The sequence below is a fragment of the Spermophilus citellus genome (genome assembly GCF_964194105.1).
Source record: "Spermophilus citellus genome assembly, contig: SCAFFOLD_142, whole genome shotgun sequence".
NCBI classification, from domain to species: domain Eukaryota; kingdom Metazoa; phylum Chordata; class Mammalia; order Rodentia; family Sciuridae; genus Spermophilus; species Spermophilus citellus.
In genome coordinates this window covers 756,374-763,998 of record NW_027672820.1, presented here as the reverse complement: position 1 = coordinate 763,998, position 7,625 = coordinate 756,374, and the positions used below count along the sequence as shown (strand labels likewise).

General features: G+C 33.5%; 1 long non-coding RNA gene across 1 annotated transcript; it reads left to right on the top strand.

Annotated features, from left to right (window-relative positions):
• Positions 1 to 153: 153 nt before the first annotated feature.
• Positions 154 to 3,658, top strand: LOC308640556. The gene is made up of 3 exons (XR_014020301.1): positions 154 to 174; positions 3,037 to 3,213; positions 3,584 to 3,658. It is a non-coding gene; the product is annotated as an uncharacterized lncRNA (long non-coding RNA).
• Positions 3,659 to 7,625: the final 3,967 nt, after the last annotated feature.

Genomic DNA, 7,625 nt, shown 5'->3' with positions numbered 1-7,625 from the left:
TTAATAAATATCGTTTCTTCAATTACTATTGTTTTTATTATTGTTCAATTTCAGGAGCAAGCCATTGACAGAGAACGTGAGAGAGATGTGTTCCAACAAGAAATACAGAAGTTAGAACAACAACTTAAGGTTGTGCCTCGAATCCAGCCCGTTGGTGAACATCAAACTAGAGAGGTAAGAACTTTATTGGTATTGCCTATTTGTATCTTGAGTGTGAAGTAAGAGTTACATTATGAAAAACTTAAAAGTGAATAAGGTATAAATCTTAAAAATCAGGACATTGAATGTTACTTAAATGTGAGGAGGTCATTAACCCTAAAAAATGTTTATATTGGACTAGGGGTTATAGTTCATGGTAGAACACTTGCCTAGCATACCTGAAGTCCTGGATTTGATGCCAGCACCATCAAAAACAAAAAACAAAACATAAAAGTGTTGTACTTAAATTTGGAATTATTTCCATCTTTATATATTTTCTAGTATTAAATAAACTTCTCTGCCTAGTTCTCTACTCCCATCCCAACTAAACTGATAATTCTCTGTAGTCACTCTTTACTAATTATTTCCCTTTCTCTTCTCTTTTACAGTCCACTACAATGAAGTTTCCAACATCTTTTTCTTGGAATTTTATACCCCTTAGTATATTTAAACTGTTCCTATGAAGGTTACCCAAAGCCTCTTGGCTGTATCTAGTAATCACCTCTCTGTCTTTAATACTACTCAACCATTTAGAGACACTCATTACAGTCTTCTATAAGTATCGCCTTCTCTTGACTGCTGTGACACACCTACTGTAGAGTGTGGTCTCTCTCCTCCAGTATTTATTTGTCTTCTGCCTACCCAAAATAAATGAGGGGTACCTCATGACTTAGTCTTAGAGTCCTCGTTCTTCCGTTTTTACATTTTCTTCCCAGTCATCTGTAAATTGCCCCACAGATGTTCCTTTATTCCTAACATCTCTGTTTAACTCTGTACTTGAATTTTCAACTGCCTACTCCGTCTCCACGTAGATGTCTCATTTTTAACATATCCAGGAATCATATTCTTCCTGAATAGCCTTTATCAAAAAGACAAGAATAAAATTATTCCTTCTTCATCTCAATAAATGTTGTGCCTTCTAAATCATCTTCTTTGCTAAGTTCTAGAATTCTTCCTCAGTCCCACTCCTTCTCAGCCCTGATCCCAAACCATTAATGGATCAGATTTATACTATATCTTTTTATTCTTTTCACCTTTATTCATTTCCCTGTGTCTTAGTTGTCATTATTATTTGCCTATATGTGTGAGGTAGCCTCCTGACCAGTCTCCCTGCTTCTACTCTGTCACTCCCACTGTCCATTTTCCTCATACAGAAAACTCTACATTTATTAAACAAATGCTACATGGGAAATATTATACATATTTATATGTATATCACTTATATATATTTCTAAAGATGGCTTATCCCGGTTATAAAGAGATTGTGCTTGAGATAAGGCAATCCCAGTGTGGATCATGGCTGTGCTATGTAGTAGATGTGTGACAGTAACTAAGCTACTTAACCTTTTAAATCTATTTATTCATTTCTAAAATAAAGACAGTAATAGCTCCCACTGCATAGCAGTATTAGTGTGGCCCTTAGTTAACACTTAAATTCAACTACTGTTATTTCTGAAAATAATTTTATTGCTGAAAATTATCTACAATTTCTAAGAAGTTTACTTGATTCATTTCTCTTAAAAGTACCTCAATGAAGTATAAAATGCCTATAAGTTCATTGTAATGAAATTTTAAATCTGCTAGAATAGCAGAAAAGTCATCATTCCCCTTGTTTGTAGTCATTGCCCTTATTTCTAACAAATGTATTTTTAGCTTTTGAAAAACAGTGACTTATTCATTGAAACTCAAAAGATAATTCAAGATCTAGAACTTTGACTGCCATTTTCTACTATATAATTTTTTAAAAAATATTTGAAAGTTGACCTATCTCATTCATGAAACTTTAAGGTATGTTTGAGTTTCCTCAGGAACATTGTGACCCATTTGTTCTCTGCTTACCCTGCCAGAACTAATCCCAGCTTCTGTTTTTCTGAAGACCCAAAAATTCCAACTGTGAAAACATTATAATATGCCATTTCATTGTACCTGTTTTATAGCCTTTTCTTATGAACTTAATCCAAAACTTAGTCAACCTATTATTCTCAGTAGCTTTATTACTGTTAAAATTTAATCCTGTAATTATAATTAAGCTTGCATTTTTTAATGTTCTGAATAATGATTGTCATTTTGTATAATTGCCTCCAAGTATTTCACTGAATAAAGGCAGTATTCTTTTATTTCTTACCATCACTTATCTTTTTAGGAACTTCCTCTCCCTCTTGATCAGAACTAATTTCATAAATTATCTTATTAATCCTTCCTGTTTTCTTCTATCCCAGAGCCACTGAATTGAAGGCACTTGCATATCAGTCTTCAGGGATAAGTTCTGGGATGTGTCATCATTTATTTTGGATGCAGGAGAAACTATTAAGACACTAAATGTACAGCTCTCTCTTACCACCCATCCTCATCTCTATTCTGGGATGGTGCAATGTATAGATTGAAAGTGCTTTGTAAATAACTATTATCAAAAAATAATTCATGAAAGTTTTTTTTCAGGTTATCTTACTTCACATTCTGAGAGCAAGTCAGTAAGTACTCTACAAATTTGCCATCTTTAAGGTCATAGGTCTTAGTATGATTGTACCATTACTAGATAATTCAACATTATTCAAAATGTGGTTTTCCCCTCTTTCTAGCTAAAGTCTTAGTCTTAAGAGAAAGAAATTTTTCTAAAAAGGGTTGAGCAAAAGCAATATTTGTTGTTTACTAGTGCTGCCTAGTTCTTATCAACTTGGGAACTATCAACCTTTGTTTGAGATAATAGTTGCTATCCTTATAAAAATGAAATTAATATAGCATTTCAAAATGTTTTTTGAAAAAAAATGATTTTTGAGATGAATTAAAAGTTATGAACTTTTCAAATTTTTAGATTTTTTTTGTTTATTATATTTTCAGGTTGAACAGTTAACAAATGATCTAAAAGAAAAAACAGACAAGTGCAGTGAGCTGCTTCTATCAAAAGAACAGCTTCAGAGAGATGTACAAGAGAGGAATGAAGAAATTGAAAAGCTAGAGTTCAGAGTGAGAGAACTGGAACAAGCCTTACTTGTTAGCACAGACAATTTTCAAAAGGTGTGACATTTTGAGTTAACTTTATTAAGTGTTTTAATGAAGAAAAGTTTGATACACAAACATCAGAGCTTGAATAAGAAAGCTTGAGGGTGGGGGCAGATGGGAAAGAGCCTTCATTTTTATCTGAGAAATGCATTTTAAGTGTCAAAAGTTCCTGTTTGACTCTATGAATGTATTCAAGACTGAATATCTGTAACTTTTTGATATTCACTAATGTAGAGTTTGTCCTCCTAACTGGTCAGAGAGAATTGCTACTTATCCAAAAGGAAACACGAACACACACACACACACACACACACACACACACACACACTCTGAATAATCAGTATTTAATGTCTGAAAATTTGAGAATATTCTTATATATTTAAAGGTAGTGGACCAGAAACAATTTGGAGCCTTAGAAGCTAAAGCAGAATTGTCTCTAGAAGTGCAACTGCAAGCTGAGTGAGATGCTATCGACAGAAAAGAGAAAGAGGTAAGGACTTTTTTTTTCTTTCGTGTGTGTGTGTGTGTGTGTGTGTGTGTGTGTATTAGATGTAGATGGGCAAATATCTTTTGTTTTATTTACTTACATCGTTCTGAGGATTGAACCCAGTGCCTCACACATACTAGGCAAGCGCTCTACCACTTTATTTTTAAATGACAAAATATGTTTTGAGTTATTTTAAAATCAGTTACCTTGAAAATATCATTTGAACAAAATGAAGCTTGTGGTCTAAAACCAAAGTATAGACTTTCTCAATTCAGTGCCTAAATTGATCTTCAAGACAATAAACATGTGAACTGATAAGCTTATGAAGGAAGTTTATTCCAGGTTGAGAGGATAACTAGTGTGAGCACTTTGAAGCAAGAAGAAATTTAGAGAGGGAGAAAGGATAATTTAGCAGGTACGGGCTGAATGAAGAGGACAGTGGAGAAATGTAGTAGTTAGGACAAAAGGCAGCATCTCTTTTCTCCTGTTCGTGCTATGGGCATTGAGTTTTTGCTCCTCTCTACTGTGAATTTGGGTTTGCTTGCTTTCCTTTTTCTTTTTAAACTTTTCCCTGAGAATTGATAGTATTGTTTTACAACATATGAAGCTTGTGCTTAAAAGATTAATAATGAGCTAGGAATGGGAATTTAGCTCAATGTGGGTTTGAATCTGCAGCACCACAAAATAATAATAACAAGAAAGTAACTATAAAGTTATCCTGTGTTGCCCTTCTCCCTCCTTCTTAAAGAGAAGGATCCAATTAGGCATGGTGGTGCATGCCTGTAGTCCCTGCTTCTCAGGACTCTGAGGCAGGAGAATGAATCACTTGAGCCAAGGAGGTTAAGGTCAGCCTAGGCAACATAATAATACCCCTGTGAGAACAAGAAAAGAAAATTTACCTTTAGAGCTATAGTAATTTTAACTTTCTTTGTCTACTAGTAGTTTTCCTAAAACATATAATACTCAACATTGTATAGTAATAAATAATTTTAAATGTTTAAAATGTTTTTAATTATGTTTTTGTCTCTTTCCATAGAATTTTTCTCAGAACATTTAAATTTATTTTAACAATTACTTATTTTGCTTAAATATCGTAGAAGTATTTGGTAATAAGTACTTGGAAATCTGTTTACAAAACTAATTTAGACATCAGCTAAAATGACGGTTCAGTGAATTTGTAGTTCAAAGAAGAAAAAAGGAATCCATAGAAATTACTATAGTTGAAATGATCCATGAGAAGGATCGTTTTCCCATTTTTATGTAACATCTGAGAAGTTCTTGTTTATTAAGTTTGGAGTTTTCATGGAAGCAGTGAGCACATTTTTTGTGTGTGTAACTATTTCTGTATATTTGAAAGGAATTAATACTTAATGATTTATCTTAAATACTGAATAATCTCCTCCCCCAAAAAATGAACCTTCACAACTGGATCTAAAAGTAGTGGTAGTTGATTAAGGATACTTGATGTAGCTTACTAGTTGTTTCTCTTCATTTGTGTGTGTGTTCTGGGGCTCAAAGGGCCTCACACAAGCATTCCATCACTGAGTTATTTCCTTAGCCCTAATTCTACACACACACACACACACACACACACACACACACAGGTTTTTTTGTTTTTGTTTTTGTATTTTGAGATGGAAGCCATTAAGTATAGTGCCAGGCTGACTATAAACTCCAAATTACAGGGTTCAAGCAATCCTCTCACATCAGCTTCCTGAGTAGCTGGAACTACATTCATGTGCCACCATGCCCTATTATTTTTATTATCATTTGAATGTAATATATATCTACTAACACCTTAATTTCCTGAATTAAGTTTCTAATAAACATCTACCTTTTACTCAGGATCATAGTACTAGTAGTACAGAACTATAAGAAACCATAGAGAGCATCTGTTAACTGACTTTCAGTTTTTGCAGATAGAGACCCAGAGCCAAAGATGTTGAGTGAATATATACAAATTAAAATAACAGCTGACCTTCATTTACTTGCTTTAAATAACTATAATGAGTATTCTATCAGAACTCACTCCCTTACCTATAACTGAATAATGAGAGGTATGAATGTAGAATTAAAGCATATGTCTTTTAATGAAAATAACTTAAGCATTCTATCCTGAAAACTAGGCAAATGTTTTCAGATATCCTATTGAGTATAAACATAAAGATATCTTTATGTATCATTATAGTTGAGACGTTCAAATACTCCTAAAACCTAGATTTGTATAAAACATTTTTTTGAAAGTTCATTAGACTATTTAGAAATGTGGGATGAATAAAAAGAAGAAAACAGCTTCTTATAGGAGAAGGAAATATTGTGGAGACAATAGTTATTTTGAGAAAAGGATCAGTAAGTTTTAGCTCTCTGTAGAACTAATGAGCTCTAGTTTACCGATAGCAATAGTAAATAATAGTTAACTTTGCTGAGGGCTGAGGGCTAGAAAGTATATTAAATGCCTTGTCCTATTAACCCTTAACACTCCCCCTGGGAATAGATTCTGTTCTAAAATCTCCTAATTTGCCAATGTGTGACCTGGTCCTTAAGAGAGGTTAGTACTTAGTACAGACATAAAGAACTGATTCTGGAACCCTATGATGCTATGATGCCAGAACACTGAATATATTTTGCTTGTTAGTGAAAAATGTTAAAGACTGTCATTCAACATTTATTATTAAGCTGTTTCTGAATGTAGAGCACTTTTGTTCAGTTGTGAAATCAACACCAGACTTCAAGGAATATGCTATCTAATTAGTGGAACATATATAAGTTTTTTAACATTTTTTTAAGTTGTTGATGGACCTTTATTTTATTTTTTGATTATATGTGGTGCTGAGAATCGAACACAGTGGCTCACACATGCCAGGCAAATGCTCTACCACTGAGCCACAACCCCAGCCCCTATACTTTTTTTTTAAGAGAAAAAAACACTTAAAAAATAAAATAAGACTCAAATAGGTACAAATCAGTGTCATCCAAATAGTCTAGATATCAATTGGTAGATAAGTAAAACAAGTTTAAACCTTTCTAATGTTCTGGTTTGGGTGTTGTTATAAGACAGCCTGAAACTAGAGTCTGCTTGAATAACAAGAATGTTCCATAGTGTCATTTGGAGAAACTAAAGTCTGATGTGATGTCTAAAGTTCAGCTACTTAAAATAAAAAATGTTAGTACTTTAAACCAGTCCTTCTCTGCATATGAATCAGCTGGGGATCTTGTTAAAGTGCAGGTCTTTTTTTTTTAATCTTTTTTTTTTTAATTTTTAGTTGTAGAGAAACTAAATACCTTTTTTTTTAATGTGGTGCTGAAGATCAAACCCTGTGCCTCACGCATGCTAGGCAAGCGCTCTACCACTGAGCCACAACCTCAGCTTCCAAAATGCAGATCTTAAGTGCAGCACAAGATTCTGTGCATCAAACGTGCTCTCACATGATGCCTATTCTGCTGCTCCAGAGACTACACTTTGAGTAGCAGGGCTTTTAAGACATAGAGCTAAGAATTTGACTATTAAGTGATATTACAAGGAAAAAAAAAGGTCATGTGAGGGGGGGCAGCAATTTTACTTAAATAACTATGTGTATGTTGATTTTATAATACCTTGTCATTAAAATTTGTTATAGAAGAGAATAGGTGCAAATACTGTCAGATAACTTTGAAGAAGATACAGTCATCACAATTTTCAATAAACTAACCTGGAAATTATATATGTACAACCACTAAATGTATTTTAGTGTCTACAGAGTTCAATATCAGTGTTACAAAAAAAAATTAAGTAGAGGTCTTAGACATTAGTTATTAGAAACAGGATAAATTATAGTTTAGGACTGGAACTCCCCAGGTTCAAAAGGTGGTTTCACCACATAGTAGACATGTGACCTCAGGACAAGTTACTCCTTGCTGTAACTCCCTTCCTCAGTTCTGAAATGGGGTTAATCATAGAATA